The 22,717-nt window shown below is 43.3% G+C and overlaps 1 long non-coding RNA gene across 1 annotated transcript; it reads right to left on the reverse strand.

Moving 5' to 3' along the window:
* Positions 1-27: 27 nt before the first annotated feature.
* LOC142830794 (uncharacterized) lies at positions 28-20,604 on the reverse strand. The gene is made up of 5 exons (XR_016350345.1): positions 19,831-20,604; positions 9,703-9,809; positions 9,144-9,231; positions 4,870-5,099; positions 28-4,171 (listed from the first exon to the last, which is right to left on the reverse strand). It is a non-coding gene; the product is annotated as an uncharacterized LOC142830794 (long non-coding RNA).
* Between the last annotated feature and the right edge of the window lie 2,113 nt (positions 20,605-22,717).

Here is a 22,717-nt window from a genome sequence, read left to right on the forward strand (position 1 = left end):
AACATTTTTAGCTGCCCCCCCCCTTTTTGTTGTCCTTTACACGTTTGCATTTTGCAATGGGTTTTTTTGTTTGTTTTCATTTTTGTCGCGGCATTTTAGCCCTATAAATAGCAAATAGCATTTTCATTCATTTTTTTCCATAAAGGCAAAGGCGCTTCAAGTGAACTCTCCCTTTCACTCCCTGCTGGGTCACAGCAGCCTTTTCCCTGCCCTGTCCAGCCTCTCCCTATGGACAAGCACCCTTCACTCCCAACCCACAGAGGGAGCAGGGTGCAGGGACAGCACAGAGCCAGAGGGGTGCAGGGAACAGTGGGGGGGTACGGGGGTGGTGCAGGGAATGGGAGGCAGAGCCAGAAGGACGCAGGGATCGGGGGGAGCAGGGTGCGATGGAGGCACGGGTAATGTGACGTGGGGAATGGGAGGGGCAGAGGGATTGGGGTCTAGGGGCAGTGCAGGGAACGGGCAGCACAGAGCTGGGGGGGCAGGGTTCGGGGGGAGCAGGGTGCGGGGTGCAAGGGCAGCGCAGAGCCAAAGGGTCGCAGAGAAGAGAGAGAGCAGGGGGTCAGGAGTGCAGGGGAGGCGTGGGGAACGGGCGGCATGAAAACAAAGGGGGGCTGGGGCCGTGGCAGGACTGGAGCCGGCGGGGCGGGCCCTGGCTGCACCGCGCGCCGCAGCCAGCTCCCAGGAACACGCGGCCCGAGCTGAGCTGCCATGGCCCTTTAAAATCAGCAGGGCCATGTCACGCCAGCGTCCTGGCGTCCCACCCCGCCTCCTCGCATCAGAGCTGCATGGAGGCAGCCCAGTGGGAAGAATCGCCGCACTTCCCCCTTCCATAGTGCGGGCTTCCGCTAGCCCGTCACAACAGCCACCGGGCCAGTCTGCCCCTGCACTCACCAACTGGTAAAATCTACTCGCCGCGGGCGAATATATTTGTTGAGCCCTTCTTATTTTGATCTAATTTCAAAAAAGCTTATTTCAAAACCTGATGCTATCTACCCAGTACCAGATTTTGAAATAAACTGCTATTCTGAAGTGTGCCTTAATCCTCGTGGAATGAGGGTTACAGGGACGCCAGAATAGCGCGCCTGTTATTTCAAAATCTATTTCAAAATTACGGGCATGCTCAAAAGACGTGGAATAGTTATTTTGGGATACTCCCAGTATGCTGAAATAGTGCCACAGTTTACACATAGCCTGACAGGGTGAGGCAGACTGTCCTGCTGCGGCAGGATGCCTGTTTCTGTGTGCCTCAGAGAGACAAGGTGTGTGTCAGCTTTCACCGACACAGTTTAGGACAGCTTCTAGCAGCTCACTCCTCCTTCCTCCATTGCTGGCATTTTTGATGACTTAGGAAATAGGAATGTAATCCTCAGGTTAGCCTTGGGAAAAGCAGACTTTGTAACTTCATGGGATATTCCCCATTTGATAGTTTTCCTCTACCCATTGCTTCTTCAAGCTGCCATTGCTTTGTTTCCTATAGGTTTCCTCCTTTACAGATTCCTATGATTTAACTCCTGGTATTCGGACCAGTTTATCAAATGGACAATCTGAAGGACATATATTTATGAAAAATACTATATGTAACTCCCACATTCTCCACACACATAGCTTGGGTCATCCATGCTACAAATTGCCCAAATCTGACCATTTGAGGTATTTACCATTATACAGGGGGAAAGAGACATTTAGATTTACACAAAATAGTCATTTTCCATTAAAAAATGGAAAATGTTTTACCAGTAATAAGTGTTTATTGCTAGAGTTGTGCAAGTATTTGTGACAAACGAAACCCCAAAGCAGACACATGGGTTCTGTGTTTCGTAACAAATCCAGAAACATGAACTCTGGCGAGTCTCAGATCAGTTTAGCAAATGAGGTTGAGCCAAGTTATAGAATCGTAGGCCAACTAAGGGACCTTGAGAGGACACCTAATCCTGTCCCCTGTACCCAGGGCATTCAGGAAGGAATGCTGAGGTCTTGTGAGCTAATTCAGGGGATCAAGAATACATGGCTTATTGTGGAAGAGACAAATCAGTGACCTAAAAAAGTAAAAAAAAATAAAGAGAACTCAGTCAAAGCTGTGTTAGAGAAGATCAAGATAGATGAAAATATTGGTTATACCAGTTATCACTGAGATAAAACTGTCTACATAGAAATCTGTCTGCATAGCTTCCCAAACTCATTTGTGGTTTGTCTCTCAGATGGGCCTGAACCAAAATGCTGGATCCAAACACACTAATTTTAGGGTATGTGAAATCTAAATATGTATATGCTATGTCTCCAGCGATCCTGCCTCAAATCTTTGCATTGGTATAGGGCTGTAATAAAGCTTTTTGCCGTTCCCACCATTGCACTTTGATTTTCAGGTTTGAGCAAAACTAAGATTCAATTTCAATGACCACATTTTGCTAGGTTTGGGAACAAAATGTACATAGTCATTGACGCAGCTCTGGCCCACCAGAGCAGCTGCCGCCTGCCACGGATTCCACTCCAGCCCTGGGAAAGGGCTGAAGCCAGGGCCAGGACCATGTGGTGGCTGCCCTGCTACTCCTCGGGCAGGACAGCCGCCCACCCCAGAGGAGCTGAGCAGCCACTGCAGAGCCCTGCTGAGGAGGTGGGCAGGCCTCAAAATTCTTGGTGCATGCCTGCACAGGTACGCACCTCAGAGGGAACACGGACCAACATTGGCAGGGGTTGCTCTCTCATCAATGCTGGGTACTCATCTTGGCGGAGTGCCAGGGTTGCCAGGAGTCAGGGCTGTTCCCCACTCTGGCACTCCGAATAGGGAAGGTGAATGCCTTTGAGAGCTTCAAAACATTGCCTCTACAGACACTGGTTACAAAAATTTCCCTCCAGAATCATAATCCACCGATTTGGGGGAAATTGCTGTCACCGTCAAGTGCTTTTTATCCCTAAAAACCAGGGTGAACACTTGAAATCACCCCCAGAGGTACCCCAAGCTCTTCTGCCTCAAAAGAGCTTGAAAAGAGAAAAGCAAGCTGCAGTCTCTGGTAGCTGACCTCTCAGTCAGAGGCATGCAGATACAGACAGACCTTCCAGGACACAATCAAATCACCTTAAAAAAAGATTACAAAACAAAAGAAACTAGATAAAGCATACTTGGTTGCTAAATGTTACAGAGCACTAAGGAAAACAAATAAAAAAACAGAGAAAAGTCTCTGGGCACAATGCAAGGTAGTCAATAGGGAGGGGAGAAATTGATTCACACAGAGCAGTTCAAACCAAACCACAAACTGAAGAACATTACCCTGAATGTGACTGGATTCACTTTTCCCTTTTACTTGCTTCTAATTTTCTCTTTGTTCAGTCCTCTCCCATGCCCTGAATTCCTTGGAGACAAGGCAGTCCTGCTTGGGTCCTCCCCGAACTCCTAGTTTCTCTCCCACACAAAGAAAGCTGGCAGAATCTATATCTAATTCAAATATCAACACTATCTCAATTGGTTCTCCCAGCCACCTGGCCAACACCTTTGCTAGCTACCTGAGCTTAACCCCTTAGTCATCGGGTGCTGTCAGCACTTCTCCTGTCCATTACAATATGCATGTACTTGGAGAGTGATTTTATTGCAGTTTCAGCAGACATGATAAATCAATGGCTAGTGGATCTATTGCTGCAGTGTTGATCCCCAGAATAGCAGAGGCAAGGCCTAGGGCCTGATACAGAAGTAAAGACTGGACGGGTTAGTCAGTTTCCAACATGCTCAGACTTTCCTTGGCCTTACTACTGAGCCTACGTACCAGTTATGTTGGTATCCGAGATGCTGATAGTTATCCAGAAGGAACTGGATTGAAAATACCAACTCCTCTCTGGCAGTCACTGAATGGCATCAGATGGTAACAACTGCAAGTCACTCTTAACTGGGGCTGGATTCAGACTGGTCTAAGGTTCCGTAATCCTTTTTCAGTCCCTTTAGCCATCTGTCCCGCTAGCTGAGAAATTCCAGAGAAGAGGAGCTCTCTTAGTATACAATAACTGTGACACATCTCAGGTAAGACACGGTTTCAAAAGTAGCATTAACTCTACAAGAGATTCTTTATTCTCCCAAGACGTCCTCTCTCAGGTTTCTGGTAGGATTATGCTTTAACAAGCTGCACATACTGTATTTGGGAAGGCAAGCAGGCTGGGATCTTGGCATCAGTTCTGTTTCATGCTGTACAGAGAAAGCTTTGATTAGTTTGTTTGCTAAATATTGTTGTTTTACCTGAGGCATGCTGCCTTCAGTCATTTTTTTTAAATACCACATAGCACTGGTGTGTACTCTATTGACTGTTGGGTAGATGGCTCTACCCAAACACTGGATAGACTCTACCACAGGACTTTTTCCTTTTTACACATTGTGGAATAACTGCTGGGTGGTCTGGCTCAGTATTCCAGTGACTAATGCTCTTCCCTTACATTGTAAGAGACCTGAGTTCAGACTTTCATGCCCAGAGCTGGCAAAGGCTGAGATTAGGGAAGACACACACATATGCAGGTTCACCAAACTCTAGGAAACCCATTGACTAACCTAGGGCACTGATAGTTTCCATAGTAGACCCCAATCAGGCCTTCCTCTGCCAGGAAGGTTTGTGTGAGTGATGTGTGACAGTGGAATGGGCAACGTACACAAAATAACTGACTGATTTTCTTCAGAGAAATTCCAACTCAAAATTAGCCAGGAGGCATTTTTCCTGCTTTTAGACTATGTAACTTACTTTTCACGTTGTAAATGTAGAACTGTCTGCAAAGGGTTAAAATAAACTGGTACTTATTAATAAATCCTTTCAACCACACTAGACTTTTTGATGTACCATAATATATACAAAGGTTTTACAGTTTGAATAATTAATTATGCAGACAAACTCATACCTTTGGTGCTGGCTGCAGCAACTCTTTAGGTCTGTTATCTGATCGGATGGAAATTGAAATGCAAGTTCAGTGTTGAATGCTGTATTTTGAAATAGAACTAGAATTCCTTCCATTTTCAGTCTTCTGCTTTCATTGCATCATGGCTATAAGGGCCACAGACAAAGCTGGGTAGAGCATAGAGGCCTTCATTACAAATCTTGTGGGATCCAAAATCCTGCAGATGACTAAGACTTGCAGAGTTAAGACATAAATATTAGCATGAATAAGGTTTTCTGCATGTACATCTATTTAGATCAAGTGAAACCCACCCAATCACTGAGTGAGTCAATGCACAAAATGTACTTCAATAATTACCGCCATTAAAAAGTCAATTTCAAAAGGCAGCCTGAATTCATGTTCTTATTTAGATAAGCCTTCTCTCTCTAAGACATCTGTGATAACACATGCTGAAAGCAGAATCTAGAATTTTATTGTCAGAGTGAAATACTGCAAGATTAAAAAAAAAAATTGTCCTGGCCTCTTTTTTTTTTTTTTTAAACTGGACTGAACCTCAAAGTAATTTAGCTTTAGACATTCATCTAGGGCAGGGCTACTCAACTTTGGAAGTCCCGCGGGCCACAATTTTACTCTTAGCACATGCTGAGGGCTGCAATATTAGTGTGGTTGCATTTACATGCAAATATATATTCAAATTTTATCTCCCAAACAGAGATGCTTGTATTCATTCAACAAGCATCTCTTCTTTGTTGCAATTTTAAAAAGAAAAATTCTTATTAAAAAGAACATTGTATACCAGCATTTTGGATGTTTAGCTTGAAGCTTCAGGTTGTGCATTTCTTGGACTGATTTTACACAGGAAAAAGTTTCCAAGCCAGAGCATTCCAACCTGCAATGGGTGGGGAGTTGGATCAGTCAGGCCAGACACGAGAGGCAAAAAAAGGACAGATGCCCAGGAGCCCCATCCTGGATTCCCTGCAGAGCTGACATCCCCACGCGGGAGTCTGTCACTCCATGCGGGTTGGAGGCAGGGCTGCCCAGCCACAGAGTTGGGCCCAAACGTGGCCAGTGTGAGCTAGTCAGCACCTCTCAGGCTCTCCCACAATACTAAGCAGCCAGCATTTCCCACAATGCCCTGGCTAGAAATGCCAACACTCTATACCTGTCTGTTCCAGCCAGCCTGTCGGCTTGCATCTTTCATTGCTCACCATACCTGTGAGACACCTCGCTGTTGTGGAGCGTGTTCCCAATAGAGGTCATGTTCAAACGATCCCGCACATGGGCCACATGTTGAGCCCCATGTAAACCCAAACCACACGCCACATGCAGCCCATGGCCACGTGTTGAGTAGCCCTGATCTAGGGCACAATCCTTGTTCACTAGAGACATTGAGCGTCCTTCCATGATGTAAACAGTCTTTGAAATGAAGACTTTAGTTTGGTGTTTGAATCTTGCTGGCTACTGTTATGCAATAACAACTTGGTTCAGATCCCTTTGAAGTCAGTAGAAAGCAAGTCAGCATAGTTTCATTGTGTGTAGCTTGTGCTCACATTACTGTTAGCTGTGCCATAAGCTTTGCAAGGCATCATATGATTAATTATTTTAAAAAGCTCTCCTTGTAATTGTTCCCTCAGTCAGAAGGCTCTGTGGTTTTGGAACAGGCCTGCATGAAAGCTAAGGATGCACACACACTCCCCTTTCTTCATGATTTTGTGTATGTCTGTTTACTAAATAAATGGATTCCCCCTCTACCAAGTGTTTCCAAGAAGCATGGTGTCCCTGGCCTCTGTTTGTCAGAGGCTGGAGAGGGATGGCACGAGACAAATTGCTTGATCATTGTCTTCAGTCCACCCCCTCCGTGACACCTGGTGCTGGCTACTGCTGGCAGACAGGCTACTGGGCTAGATGGACTTTTGGTCTGACCCAGTATGGCCATTCTTATGTTCTTAATTGGAATTTACCCAGGTCAAGAAGCTTGCGTCATAGATTACAAAAGTGGTGCTCAGGCAATGAATAAGTGGTGCTCAGGCAAAAACAGTTTCATAGCTGTCTCAAAATAATTTGACTTAGATTTAATTTCACTTCTTCCCAAAGATTAGGGTGGTGTCCCTTCCTCCCCATACACATTCTAGTCAATTTCTCCTTGCACTATGCAATTCTTGGGCTCCCTGGGTTTTGTTTGTTGTAAACTCTGCTTGGACAATCTGTCATAGAAAAAGAAAACACCACAACAGTGCTTTGGTGGTCAAATCCAAAGGCAGGTCCACAGAAATATTCTTGCTGAAACTCTTGTAGATTGATATCAATGAAACAGCTTAAAATGAAGCCTACAATACTAAACTGGTCCAATTGTTCCTCCCCGTCATGGTGTACATTCAAGAAAGTCATAATTAAATGACTATCTGTCAAGTGTTTTCCCCGCAGCATTCTTTACAACTCTCAATGTTTCTTCTTTCTCGTCATTAAAAGAAAAAAAACACCTACAAAGGGGCTGACAGTTGCAAATACAAAATGGATGATTTGAAATAAAAATAGACTATTTGCTATAAAAAATAAAATCAGATGTCATTTTTGGACATACCCCACATTTAAATTGATTTTTTTTGTCCTTTTCTACTACAGTAGTTTTATCAGATGCGATCCCCTGCCTATTTACCAGCTTCCTTCTGTCAGGTTTTTTTTCCTAGCTAAGTGTAGAAATTATATAGACCTTTTCATAAAGAGTGCTGTCAAACCTAACTTTCAAAATGATGCTTTATTGGTGTTCATCTTTCTTTGGAGTTTTGTTGCTGAAGAGGAAGTATTACATATGGGTTCTTCAGAGAATCATGGAAACATAGCACCAGAAGAGACCTCAAGAGGCCATGTATTTCAATCTCTTACACCAAAGCAGGTCCAAATATACCTAGACCATCCCGGACAGGTGATTGTGGAAGCTTTCTAAGAACAGGTTAAACAGTCTCCCTTGGAAACCTGTTTCAGTGCTTAACTGTTCATAGAAACCTTTTACTGACATCTATCATAAGTCTCTCATGCTGTGTAGATTAAGCTGATTACTTCTTGTCCTGCCTTCAGTGGACAAAGAACAATTGATCACTCTCTTCTTTATAATGGCTCAACTTATTTGAAGCCTTACAATATCCTCCCCCAACCCCTACACTCCTGCTATGTCTACACTGCAGGAATTTGTCTGCAGAGGCAATGCAAATGAAGCACTCATTAGCATTTCTCACGCTCTCATTTGCATTTCTCACACTCATTTGTATAGTCTCTTCTGATCTGTTTTGCGGAAGAGGTTTTTGTGCAAAAAAACGCAGTGTAGATGGGGCCATTTTGTGCAAAAACACCCTTTTGTGCAAGAACACTTATTCCTCAAAAAAGCAGGTACACAGGATCTTGCGCAAAAGGGATTGTTGCCCCATCTACACTGCATTTTCTGCAAAAACCTCTTCCGCAAAACGGATCGGAAGGTACTATGCAAATGAGCATGAGAAATGCTAATGAGCACTTCATTTGCATTGCCTCTGACAAATTCCTGAGGTGTAGACATAGCTTCCTTTTGAGAAGGTTAAACATGCTTTTTAAAAACATTCTCATAGGTGAGACTTTCTAAACTTATGAATTTTATAGTTCTCCTCAACTCATTTGTCCACAGTCTGCTGAATACTTGACATTATTCTAGCTGAGACATCATAGACAGATCAGAACAATTACTCTGTGTCATATACGCTACTCTTAATACATCCCAAAATAGTATTGGCCTTTTTTATGTTGTTGGTTCATTAATTTGTGATCCACTAGAACTCCCGCATCCTTTTCTGCATTACTGCTGCCTAGCCCATTCTCCATTTTGGGTTTGTGTATTTGATTTTTCCTTCCTAAGTATAGTACTTTGAACTTGTCTTAAATCGATAAAATGAAATTTTAACAGACCAAGTCTTCAGTTTCTTGAGGCTGTTACATGTTTTAATTTTGTATGACAAGTACTAGCAACCCTTCCCTAGACTGTCATCTACAAAGTTTATAACTGTACTCTCTCCAAACTACTAACAATGTCAGATTTTATCATATCAACAAGACTTGTCCTAGAGCTTCCAAAGGAAAATACGTGGCTAAACATTCTTTTAAAAATTGTTTGAAGTATGAAATTACCTAGTTTATAATTTTTCCAGAATTACAAAGTGATCCTGGGATAGTTTGTCCCTCAGCATCCTGACATCTATTTGAAACTGGATAGTCAATTTCCTGTGTGGCCTTAGGAAATTCACTTAACCTACCTATGCCTCAAGCATCCTCATCTGTATTTGGATGGAAACAAAACAGGTTAACATTCCAGTTTATGCATCTAGGCATTCTTGGTAATACCTGTATTAAAATATTAAGACATATGACATGCTCATAACCAATTATAGTTAGACAAAACACAATCCGCTTATTTACTGAACTATGTGTGTCTATGCCATTGACAATTATTGTCATGAATTGGAGTGCAGAAAAATATATAATTTATGGACATGACAAGGCATAAAAAGTGGATGAAGCCAACAAGTGGCACACACTTGGGGAAGTACATGCCAGAGAAACAGCTCAGACAAGTACCTATGCATCATGTAAGCCCCATATTAAAGCCCTGGGGGGGGGGGGAACTGCTCTGTATTGGGATGATTTACACTCATTATTGGCCATTCTACAGTTCTTGCAAAATCAGAAATTAGTGTCCAATTCAACTCACATTGCAATCAATGTAGAGCATCCTACTGATTTTTAACAGACATTGAATTTGGTCTATAGTTAGTGCAATTAGTCAGAACAAGACACTTCATAGTAAATACTCACTGCTGTTTTGAGAATGGCTTTTGAAGAAAAAAAACCCCACCGTGAAACAGTTGAGTGGAGGAAATCAAAGGAAGCTTCAGTTTCTGGCCCATTATAAATTATGATCTCTGATGAGGAGAACAAGGCAAGCCCTTAGTTTGTACCATTAGTAGATAGAGAACATTAAGGAGCCAGCATCACATTGCTACTTTACTACCCCAACTATAAAAAAAAAAAAATCTTCACTCTTTTTACACCTTTTCATTTACAGTTGTGAAATACAGAGAACGTACCAAGGCAGACTCAGATTTATCTGAGACTTGTATAGACAAGTGGCTTGACACTACACAATAAGAAAAAAATCTCAGGCTAGGGCAAAGTATAGAGAATATTAGTCCATGCATGCATGAATATCAGAACTACATAGAAATTACAAGTCCTCCCTTACTCCAAAAACAGAACTACTTCTAATTAAACTTCAAAAATCAACGAGAAAAAAATAATACTTCCAGAGAAATTTTTACTCTGGCACTTGCTCACTTTGGCTACGCACATTTGATAACAAACAGCTTTAACTAAAGCATATGCTGATTTTGGAAGTTTGGGACATCTCAAGCAATCCATTTAAGCAATACTTTCTACCCGAGGGAAGTTTCCCTTCCAAACATTTTCATCATCCCACTTGGGCTTTTCTTTGCTGAAGAGTCTGGCTGTTCTCAATGATTTCTTTTTATTCCTGCCGTTTTTGAAGAGTTTTGTGATGTTTAGGGAAGCTGCTGCGTGCCTTCTCCCAGATGTTTCTTGTTCAGAAAAACATCCACCTGCTAAGTGTCTTGTCTCCAAGGAAAAGACAATTCCGACCTCATACTTCTGTTTGCACAGTAAATGTCTGGATTTCTAGATTAGTCATAGGACTCAAACTCCGAGGACTTGCTGGGAGCTGGAAAAGTATCCTGTATATTGTGGCAGAGCTCTGGTAATGCCCCTCAGAGTCCTGCCCTTCTTGGCAGATTTTTAAGTTTCCTCAGAGTAACCCTCCCACAGCCTCTTGCCTCTCACAGGCAAGGATTCCCCACTTAATGAGCCATTTTCCTCATAGGCCAGTCATTAGTTTGGAGGGAAAACCCTTCTGCAGTCCATAGAGTCCCCTTTTCCCTGGTGGTGGCCCACAAGGCATGGGGAGGGTCAGGGGAACTCAGTCAGTCTCACCTACTTACATCAGGTTCTATCCCTGGGCTCTAGGTAGCAGCCACTAGTGGGACTTTCACCCTGTTCCTCACAGATTAGCAACCACTCCCACAATATCTTCTCCCTAGCATCTTGGAGAAAACCTCTCCTGCATACCACCTTACAGCTTGCCTCACTCTGTACATCTTGTCTGCTCTAGTCCATCCTTCTTTCCTTTCTCCCTCCTTGTTCCAGGGGAAACCTTTTATAATGGACCAGCAGGCCCTAACTGGCTGCAGGTGTCCCATTAGCCTGCTGCTGCAGGCGGGCTCTTTCTGAGTCTAAGGTGCCTGCCTGTCTTAATTACTGGGCAGCAGGCCCTGACAGCCTATACAGGGAACAGGAACCTGCTCATTCAACTGCCCCTATACCTGCTCTCCATCAAACTACTGCAGCCTGCTGCCTTTGGTCTGCCACAATATTACCATATCAATGTGTGTGCCAAGAATAAAAGCTCATCTTATTTACTGATACAGAAAGCAAATTAATTCTTCAGTTGCACACCATTGCTACATACCCTAATGAGCACTTTCTACAGTAAACTTCTGATAATCCAGCACCTTTAGGACCCAGGGGGTGCCGGATTATCAGGTATGCCGGACTATCGGAAGGGGGAGCTATGAGGGGTCTGGGGTGAGGGGGATGCCACCCCAGACCCCTCACAGCCCCCCCTTCCGATAGTCTGTCTCTGCCCCAGGTGTCCCCGATTCAGCCGCTGCTGGTCAGTTTCAGCAGCGGCTGAATCGGGGATGCCTAGGGCAGAACTGCTGGGCAGCTGCCAGGTTGGTCCCATAGCGCCACCCCAGGTGTCCCCAAGAGCAGCTGGGGTGTTGCCAGGTTGGTCTTGCAGCCTCGAGGGACAGCGCTACGGGACCAACCCGGCAGCACCCCAGTTGCTCTGCCCCCAGCTTCCTCGATTCAGCTGCTGGTCAGTTTCAGCAACCGCTGAATTAGGGAAGCCAGGCACAGAGCAGCTCCAATTGTCCGGCTGCCCGGAGCACTTCCGGGTTCCCGATGGTGCCGGACCATCAGGAGTGCCGGAGCATTGGATGCCGGACCAATGGAGTTTTACTGAATACAGAGCATATTAGAAGGAAGGAGCCAAATAAAATACTGGACTACCAGAGCAGAAGGTGTGGGGAATTGGATGGCTCATGGATATGAAGCCTTTTTCATTCTTAGATTACAAATTTTAACCCAGGACAGTCTGTTCATGCATGACCCCAAATATCATTTGAAGGCTCTTCAGTAGACCCAAAAATATCTCATGACAATTAGTACTAATTGGCTAGATTGTTGGCAGTCCCAGAAGTTGATTAAAGTGGCCATTGAGACTGAACTAACCTCTCACCCATTAAGGAAGTTCCTCCAGGTCACGGTTGAGACATCAGCAGGGCAACATGCATAACCATGGCCAATATGTTTAACTGTTCTGAGGGTAAATTAGGATTCCGGTGTCTGGGGCCAGCATCTTTCACATGCACTAAATGTATAGCTAAAGAAAAGGAAATTAGGGAATTTCCTGAGTCATTAACATAGGCTTTCTGGCTTCCTTATAAAATAATTTTCACTGCAACCAGAGTGAATATTTCCAACTGTCTTGTTATCATTTGACAATATCTGTATGCACAATGATGTGTGATCTGCGTTGTTGCAGAAGAGTCAGTGCTAGAGACAATGGAGAGAAGCAACTATGGAGTAAGTCAACTATGGGCCCCCATGCTATAGAGCTGGGAGCTGACAACTCAGGGCATATGACTAGAAGTAAGAATGTGACCTACAGGAAAGCAGATATGACTTCCTGCCACTCAGGAAGTTGCAGTGGCCAGGAGTTTTTACTGGTTGTAAATGCAGTGAGTTCACTAGCATTCATTAGTTATACAGGTTGAAGCTCTCATGTCTGGCATCCTTGGGATACGATTGGTGCCAAAGCAGAAAATTTGCCAGACCATGGGAGGTCAATATTGTCTAGCAGCATTACCAGCACTTCCGCTGCTTACTGGGCTCTTCAAAGGTATAAAGGGGTAAGTTAGAGCTAAACAACAGCACAGAGCCAGACCTGGTGACTATATACAAACTCTATGGGACTGTGGAAAACTTGGCTACACCCATGGTCAGTGGACATCCAACTTACTAAAATCATGCTAGACCAGAGAATGCCAGCCTGGAGAGGTTCAACCTGTAGTACTGTAAAATCCTAGTGGAAGCCGGCCCTTTGCCCCCTACCTATGGTTGTCCTGGCCTACTAACATGATGGTAAAAACTATTCAGCTCCAGTAGTATCAGGGGCACAGAAGGGACTTGGCTCAGCATTCACTTCAACATGCTCCATCCCAGAGGTGGAAAAGAGACCATGTATAAATCTTAGGGTAGAGCTCTCCATGGGTAGCACTACACTGAAGACCCTTGGATGAAGGCTGCTCAGAATGCTGCAGCAGGGAATGAGATTATATTTGAGCCAAGGAGAGGGCTAACAGAGTATACAGCCCAAAGTGAACTGGGGCTTCATCTACACTGCTGGTTTTGCTGGCAGTGAGTTGCAAATGAGGATTAGTATACCGCCATGCCTCATTTGCATAATTTATGCACACTTTTTTTGCACTAAGGCTTTTTGTGGAAAAAAAGTAGTGTGGACATTTTCTTTTTGTGCAAAATCCCCTTTTCCCGCCAGATCCTTATGCCCCCAAAAAGGAGGTTTACCGATCTGGCGGGAAAAAGGGTTTTTGCGCAAAAAGAATATGTCCACACTACTTCCTCCCTCCTCCCGCCCCCCGCAAAAATGCTTTGCATAAATTATGCAAACAAGCTGCGGTGATATGCTAATCTGCATCTCATTTACATCCTCTCTGCTGGCAAAACCAGCAGTGTATAGAATCATAGAATACTAGGACTGGAAGGGACCTCAAGAGGTCATCGAGTCCAGTCCCCTGCCCTCATGGCAGGACCAAATACTGTCTGGACCATCCCTGATAGACGTTTATCTCTTAAATATCTCCAGAGATGGAGATTCCACAACCTCCCTGGGCAATTTATTCCAGTGTTTAACTACCCTGACAGTTAGGAACTTTTTCCTAATGTCCAACCTAAACCTCCCTTGCTGCAGTTTAAGCCCATTGCTTCTTGTTCTATCCCCAGAGGCCAAGATGAACAAGTTTTCTCCCTCCTCTTTATGACACCCTTTTAGATACCTGAAAACTGCTATCATGTCCCCCCTCAATCTTCTCTTTTCTAAACTAAATTAACCCAGTTCCTTCAGTCTTCCCTCATAGGTCATGTTCACTAGACCTTTAATCATTCTCATTGCTCTTCTCTGGATCCTCTCCAATTTCTCCACATCTTTCTTGAAATGTGGTGCCCAGAACTGTACACAATACTCCAACTGAGCTATAACCAGTGCAGAGTAGAGCGGAAGAATGACTTCTCCTGTCTTGCTCACAAGACACCTGTTAATGCATTCCAGAATCATGTTTGCTTTTTTTGCAACAGCATCACACTGCTGACTCTCATTCAACTTGTGGTCCACTATAACCCCTAGATCCCTTTTTGCCATACTCCTTCCCAGACAGTCACTTCTCATTCTTTATGTATTAAACTGATTGTTCCTTCCTAAGTGGAGCACTTTGCATTTGTCTTTATTAAACTTCATCCTGTTTACCTCAGACCATTTCTCCAATTTGTCCAGGTCACTTTGAATTATTACCCTATCCTCCAGATTAGTCGCAACCCCTCCCAGCTTGGTATCATCTGCAAACTTAATAAGCGTACTTTCTATACCAATATCTAAATCGTTGATGAAGATATTGAACAGAGCCGGTCCCAAAACAGACCTCTGCGGAACCCCACTTGTTATGCCTTTCCAGCAGGATTGTGAACCATTAATAACTACTCTCTGAGTACGGTTATCCAGCCAGTTATGCACCCACCTCATAGTAGCCCCATCTAAGTTGTATTTACCTAGTTTATTGATGAGAATATCATGCAAAACCGTATCAAACGCCTTACTAAAGTCGAGGTATACCACATCCACCGCTTCTCCCTTATCCACAAGATTCATTATCCTATTTAAAAAGCTATCAGATTGGTTTGACATGATTTGTTCTTTACAAATCCATGCTGGCTGTTCCCTATCACCTTGCCACTTTCCAAGTGTTTACAGATGATTTCCTTAATTACTTGCTCCATTATCGTCCCTGGCATAGAAGTTAAACTAACTGGTCTGTAGTTTCCTGGGTTGTTCTTATTTCCCTTTTTATAGATGGGCACCATATTTGCCCTTTTCCAGTCTTCTGTAATCTTTCCTGTCTCCCATGATTTTCCAAAGATGATAGCTAGAGGCTCAGATACCTCCTCTATCAGCTCCTTGAGTATTCTAGGATGCATTTCATCAGGCCCTGGTGACTTGCAGGCATCTAACTTTTCTAGGTGATTTTTAACTTGTTCTTTTTTTATTTTACCTTCTAAAACTACTCCCTACCCCCTTCCTACGTGTAGATGTAGCCTGGGAGACCTCTGCTTCACAAAGAAAGAAACAAAGAACTAAGGCAGAAGGGGCAGAAGTGACAGACAACTTTGTGAAGTCCCTGCTATCTAATAAGCCAGACCTCAAGTGGGGGATGTTACTTGAACTATATGTGTGTGTTATTCAGTGGGGAGCCAGAAAAAGGAAACTGAGTCAGAAGGCACATGACTCAGAAGGGTGGGGGCAAAATAACCTTAGTACCACTGGATTATCTGCAAATATATATCTTCATCTTCTGCAGCTACAGTCTGCCTCCCAGAAGGAGAGTGCTGCAGGCAATATTAAATCGTGTATAATTGTATGGAATTTGTGGTCAACTAGGATTTCACAGCTGCCAGAATGTTTCACACCATGGCCACTGAGAAGTTTACAGCAAGGAAAATAATTGAGCTCTTGCTTCTCCAAAACCCAAAGTTCCCTGCACTTAAACTAAAGGACTATCTTTTCTCTTTGCTAATGCAGGGTACATGATTCAGAGTTGAGCAAATCTGTGTCTTGCTTAATTTTGAAGAGCAGCCCACCGTCATTAAAAAAAGTAGTTTAAAAAAGGTTTTGCCAAATGTTTCTGGGTTCTTTACGATGGGCCAAAAGATTTAAACACCTGGTCAAGTCTATTCTTCTTTGGTTTTGCTGGAGGACCATCTGGATGTCTGCGTTTCTGGTTAGCCCATACGCTTGAATTTTACTTAAAGGAATTAGTGGCACAGAATCTTCAAGAAATCCTCTCTAGAATGGTCCATTAGTTTCTATAGTTAACAAGTTTCAACAACAAAGACATTTTAAACAGTCTGATTAAAAATACCTTTGTCTCTAAAATTGCTTAAATTTCACTCTCTTGAGACGTGCGGTGTTGTCATTTTCCTACATCTCCAAGCATTACAGTTGTTGGTTTTTAATTTGGAGGCATGGGAGAAGGGCAGAGGGAGAAAGGTTGGTTTCAATAATATTCGTTTTTCTGTTGTGATAGGGCTTTACCCCCATTCCTTGCATGGCAAGAGAAATAAAGCAATTAGTCATGCTCTGCAGCCAAGGGGTGAAGAATTAATTGTCTCCTCACCAGAGCTAAACCTTGTAAGTAGTCTGAGCCCACTTATTTGGGAAGGGAAGGAAACTGGGTGGTCTGGCAGTGGCACATAGATACCCTGGCATAGGATTTAATAGAATAATGCTACAGAAGCAAGTTAGACTTCCACTGGGGAAACTCTAAGGAAGCCCTAGGGTGCTACAGGGAAGCCCGAGAGGACTAGCTGGAGAGTTTGTAATTTTATTGGGGATGATTTGTGTGTGTGTGTGCACTAGTAACTTGAGTGCTTGGGTTCAAGTAAACCCCATAGGAATAAGGAAAGCATTTAGCAAAGTTTGTCTTGGCCTTCCCATTCTTTTCAGTTGAAGAGACATGGGGTTCATAAATGCAATGTTTAGTTAAAGCCCTTATTACTGGTATCATTAGCAATAAAGAAGAAAATGAAGCAGAGATCTTATATCTTCCTTCTGTGGACTTTATTTGCTTCAATGTCTCTGAATTCAGTAACAAGAACTAAAGTGTAATTTAAAAGTCCACCCCCACCCTATTCACTGAGCAGTAAGTTATTAAAGGTTGAACCTCTCTAGTTCGGTACTCTCCGGTCCAGCAACATCCATAGTCCGGCATGATTTTAGTTAGATGGATGTCGACCCATCATGGGTGTGGCTAAGTTTCCCATAGTCCCATAAAGATTGTTTACAGCCATCAGTCCTGGTTCTCAGTGTTCTCTGCCGTTATTTAGCTCTAATTTACCCCTGAGGGTATGTCTAGACTGCACCCCTCTGTTAACAGAGGGGTGCAGTCTAGACATACCCTAAATGTCTAAGAGGCCAAAAAGTAGTGAAAATGTTGGTAGTGCTACTATATAATATTGACCTCCCATGGTTTGGCAAATTCTCTGGTTTGGCACTGGTTGAGTCCCAAGGGTGCCAAACTAGAAGTATTTTTTAGAAAGAACGTTTGCATATGGACTGAACTTCTTGACTGCAGTTTTTAAGACCTTATATCAGCCTTTGAAACTGTGACTACTGCCTTAATATTTCTGACTTCTGGTGGGGGAGGAAAGATTCATAGACTGCTCTTCATTAAGTCTGTTCCCAAACTGATTTTGGGAACAGACAAAGAATCTATTGGTCAAGTATTTATTTGATCACTCACATAGAGCCCTATGCCAACACATACATTTCAAGGGTCCTGCTATGAAGATAATGGAGCTACAGTATTGCATCAGTAGTTATTGGCATGGATTGAAAAGTAAACAGCAAAACAGGAAAAGGAAGGTTAAAACTAGATTAAACAAACTGCTGCCTTCAAGACTGTGCAGTCATCTGGGAACTTGACCTTAGTGAAAATGAGATGAGGGGGAGACCTAAAACAAATAAAATACAGGACTCTCTTGTATTTGTAAAAATCTGCCAACAGCAGTGTGGTAAAATTCCTTTAACACATTAGCATGTTGTTTAAAAGCTATAGGTTGTGTAGAATTACCTCTTCATTCACTAATGAAAACAGAACACAAGGCAGATAACAGAATGTCCTTGGCCACTGGGACTCACATTAGATCTGTGTTCTCCAAAGAGATGGGATGAGGATGTAAGATAAAGAGCAAATAAGCTGTGCAGAAATAGTGTTTTTCAGGATGCCTGCATGCTTTCAACAAGGATTTCTGAAACTCATATAACATACCCACATAGCAGTGGTTCTCAAAGGCTATGTCTAGACTGCAAAGAAAAGCAGAAAAAGATACGCAAATTGCAGTTCACAATTTGCGTATCTTTTTCTGCTTTTCTTCTGAAAGAGACTTTATCAACATTTGGCCCATCTACACAGGGCCAAATCTCAGAAAAAACCCTCTTTTGGAACATCCCTTCTTCCTCATAGAATGAGGTTTTCGGGGATGCTGAAAAAACATATCTGATTTTCTGAATTTTTTTTTCAGAAAAGTAGACACGTTCCTTGCATGCAGCAGAGTTTTCCAGGATACCTCCAGTATCTCGGAAAAGCTCTGTAGTCTAGACATACCAAAGTGTGATCCATGGGCCACTAATGGTCTGTGTCTGGCAGGTGGGCTGTGGGCTCTGGGGCTCACTTGCCCCCTCACGCCCTGGAGAGGGGAGACTATGCTGGCACTCGAAGCACCCTTTCCTCCACATGAGAATGAAGCACCAGAACCAGCTTCTCACTGAGGGGGAGGACCAGAGACTCTCAGGGTGGATTTGACTTGTGGGGTTATGAAGTGGCTCTGCACTCTGCCGATTTCCCTCCCCATCGCTAGGGGAATGGCAGCACAAGAAACCACTTGCTTGGAAGCTTTCCCTGCTGTTCCCATTGGCCGGAATCACAGCCAATGGAAGCAACAGGAGGCAATACCTGGGAGCGGTGGGAGGCAAGGAGCCAGGTAAGTCCCTCTTCATGCCCAGATCCCACGCCTCTTTCCAGTCAATACCCCAGACTCCCTCTGCACTCTCCTTCACAGACTCCCATCCCTACCCTCAGTCTGCTCCTGCACTTTACCTCCTGACACCATCACCCTCTCCTCCACCCATTTTGTCATCATGGGTGGTTGGCTGGTTGTCCATAGAAAGGTCTGCATTGAGTGGGATGGACCATGGGCCAAAATGTTTAAGACTCGCTGCCACATGGGCTACAAATATCTGTGAAAAGGGGTGTGAGAATCAAGGTGATTTAAATAAAAATAGAGTGGGCCTTTCCTGATGATTTCTGCCATCTGGAGCCAAAATTGTGAGGAAAAACCTCATAGATGTTGGCACTCCTGATTTGGTGTTTAAGTTGAATCCCAGGCTAACTCCTACACAGATAATATCTTTAATAACTACAAACGAAGAACTTGCACCACCACTGTTTCCTTCATTAAGTACAACTAACTAGCCAGGAACCTTGCTATTTTTCCAACTAAATACAGGATGAGATATTTTCAGGTTAGTTCATTGGGCCAAAAAAGGATTCTTAAGCCCCCCCAAACCTTTGAATCAAGTGCTAGAATTTGGAAATAGGGGGAAATGAATGTTGCAAAATTCTGCTTATACTGCCCACTCCTCTTACTAATGAGCACTTTCTCCATGAGACTCCATCTGCCTGCCCCATAAACCTCTATTTATCTTTCAGCTGGCTTCTCCTTGATCTTCAGGAGGGTGAAGGTCATATCATAATTTTGCAGGCTGCCATTACCCCACCAATCCAAATGGCTTTTTGTAGGACAGAGAGACAAGTATTTCCTGTCTCTCATTGGGTAGAATGAGCAGGGAGATGCACCATTCCTGATGGGATTTCATGAATATAAATTTTCCTGGAAGCAGCTCTGGTGTCAGCCTCTGTGAACACCAGTTGGTGAATATCACATAAACTGGACTCTACTCACCTAGAACCAAATTGGTGTACCAGCAGTGGGCTGAGGTCGATCCTTGTGGATGGATAGTATAATTGAGGATATGAATTCTAATGGTCCTGAAAGACCTCATGGATTTTAAGGCCAGAAGGTACTGCCATGGTCATCCAGTCTGACCAGCAGCACATCAAAGGCCAACAAAAGTAGGGTTGCCAGATGTCCAGTTTTTAATCAGACAGTCCGGTATTTGAGCTTTCTGTTTGGGAAACAAATTGAGAAAATATAAATATCCAGTATTTTCTAAATAAGATGTAATGTAGATTGTGATGTAATGTCAAGTATGCCCAGTATTTTTGTTGAAACCATCTGGCAAACCTAAACAAAAGCCTAACCTGTAGTTCTCACAGAATTTTCCCTGTAGAAGGGATGCATATAGGCACCCTAAACTAAAATTCAGACAACTGCAACCTTCCCTACCTAAGTTTCTGTTGTTGGTTTAAGTAGATATTTCTATCCATATCCTGCCCTTAACCATCATAATGATGCTGGCACTAGTAACCATACCTCACTAGCACCTGCATTTCAACTTTCATAGAATCATAGGACTGGAAGGGACCTCAAGAGGTCATCGAGTCCAGCCCCCCGCCCTCAAGGCAGGACCAAGCTCCATCTACACCATCCCTGACAGATGTCTATCTAACCTGTTCTTAAATATCTCCAGAGAGGGAGATTCCACCACCTCCCTTGGCAATTTATTCCAATATTTGACAACCCTGACAGTTAGGAATTTTTTCCTAATGTCCAATCTAAACCTCCCCTGCTGCACTTTAAGCCCATTACTCCTTGTCCTGTCCTCAGAAACCAAGAGGAACAAATTTTCTCCTTCCTCCTTGTGACACCCTTTTAGATATTTGAAAACCGCTATCATGTCCCCCCTTAAGCTTCTTTTTTCCAAACTAAACAAGCCCAGTTCACGAAGCCTGGCTTCATAGGTCATGTTCTCTAGACCTTTAATCATTCTTGTCGCTCTTCTCTGTACCCTTTCCAATTTCTCCACATCTTTCTTGAAATGTGGCACCCAGAACTGGACACAGTACTCCAGCTGAGGCCTAACTAGTGCAGAGTAGAGCGGCAGAATGACTTCACGAGTTTTGCTTACAACACACCTGTTGATACAACCTAGAATCATATTTGCTTTTTTTGCAACAGCATTACACTGTTGACTCATATTCAACTTGTAGTCCACTGTGACCCCTAGATCCCTTTCTGCCATGCTCCTTCCTAGACAGTCGCTTCCCATCTTGTATGTATGGAACTGATTGTTCCTTCCTAAGTGGAGCACTTTGCATTTCTCTTTATTAAACCTCATCCTGTTTACCTCTGACCATTTCTCTAACTTGCTAAGGTCATTTTGAATTTTGTCCCTATCTTCCAAAGAAGTTGCAACCCCACCCAGTTATCATCTGCAAACTTAATAAGCGTATTCTCTCTCCCAATATCTACATCATTGATGAAGATATTGAACAGTACGGGTCCCAAAACAGACCCTTGAGGAACTCCACTTGTTATCCCTTTCCAGCAGGATTTAGCACCGTTAACAACAACTCTCTGACTACGGTTATCCAGCCAATTATGCACCCATCTTATCGTGGCCCTATCTAAGTTATATTTGCCTAGTATATCAATAAGAATATCATGCGAGACCGTATCAAATGCCTTACTAAAGTCTAGGTATATGACATCCACCGCTTCTCCCTTATCCACAAGGCTCGTTATCTTATCAAAGAAAGCTATCAGATTAGTTTGGCATGACTTGTTCTTCACAAACCCATGCTGGCTATTCCCTATCACTTTATTACCTTCCAAGTGTTTGCATATGATTTCCTTAATTACCTGCTCCTTTATCTTCCCTGGGACAGACGTTAAACTGACCGGTCTATAGTTTCCTGGGTTGTTCTTATTCCCCTTTTTATAGATGGGCACAATATTTGCCCTTTTCCAGTCTTCTGGAATCTCCCCTGTCTGCCATGATTTTTCAAAGATCATAGCTAAAGGCTCAGATACCTCCTCTATCAGCTCCTTGAGTATCCTGGGATGCATTTCATCAGGACCTGGTGACTTGCTGACATCTAACTTTCCTAAGTGATTTTTAACTTGTTCTTTGTGTATCCTATCTTCTAAACTTACCCTCTCTCTGCTTGTATTCACTACGTTAGGCACACCTCCAGACTTCTTGGTGAAGACCGAAACAAAGAAGTCATTGAGCGTCTCCGCCATTTCCAAGTTTCCTGTTACTGCTTCTCCCTCCTCACTAAGCAGTGGGCCTACCCTGTCCTTGGTCTTCCTCTTGATTTTAATGTATTTATAAAAGGTCTTCTTGTTTCCCTTTATGCCTGTAGCTAGTTTGATCTCATTTTGTGCCTTTGCCTTTCTAATCTTGCCCCTGCATTCCCGTGTTGCTTGCCTATATTCATCCTTTGTTAGTTGTCCTAGTTTCCATTTTTTATATGACTCCTTTTTTATTTTGAGATCGTGCAAGATCTCCTTGTTAAGCCAAGCTGGTCTTTTGCCATATTTTCTATCTTTCCTACACAGCATAATTGTTTGCTTTTGGGCCCTTAACAACGTCCCTTTGAAATACTTCCAACTCTCCTCAGTTGTTTTTCCCTTCAGTCTTGCTTCCCATGGGACCTTACCTACAAGTTCTCTGAGCTTATCAAAATCTGCCTTCCTGAAATCCATTACCTCAATTGTGCTGGTCTCCCTTCTACCTTTCCTTAAGATCATGAACTCTATTATTTCGTGATCACTGTCCCCTATACTGTCTTCCACTTTCAAGTTCTCAACTAGTTCCTCCCTATTTGTTAAAACCAAATCCAGAACAGCTTCTCCTCTGGTAGCTTTTTCAACCTTCTGAAAC

Source organism: Pelodiscus sinensis, chromosome 10 (genome assembly GCF_052426305.1).
Source record: "Pelodiscus sinensis isolate ZL-2025 chromosome 10, ASM5242630v1, whole genome shotgun sequence".
Classification (NCBI taxonomy): domain Eukaryota; kingdom Metazoa; phylum Chordata; order Testudines; family Trionychidae; genus Pelodiscus; species Pelodiscus sinensis.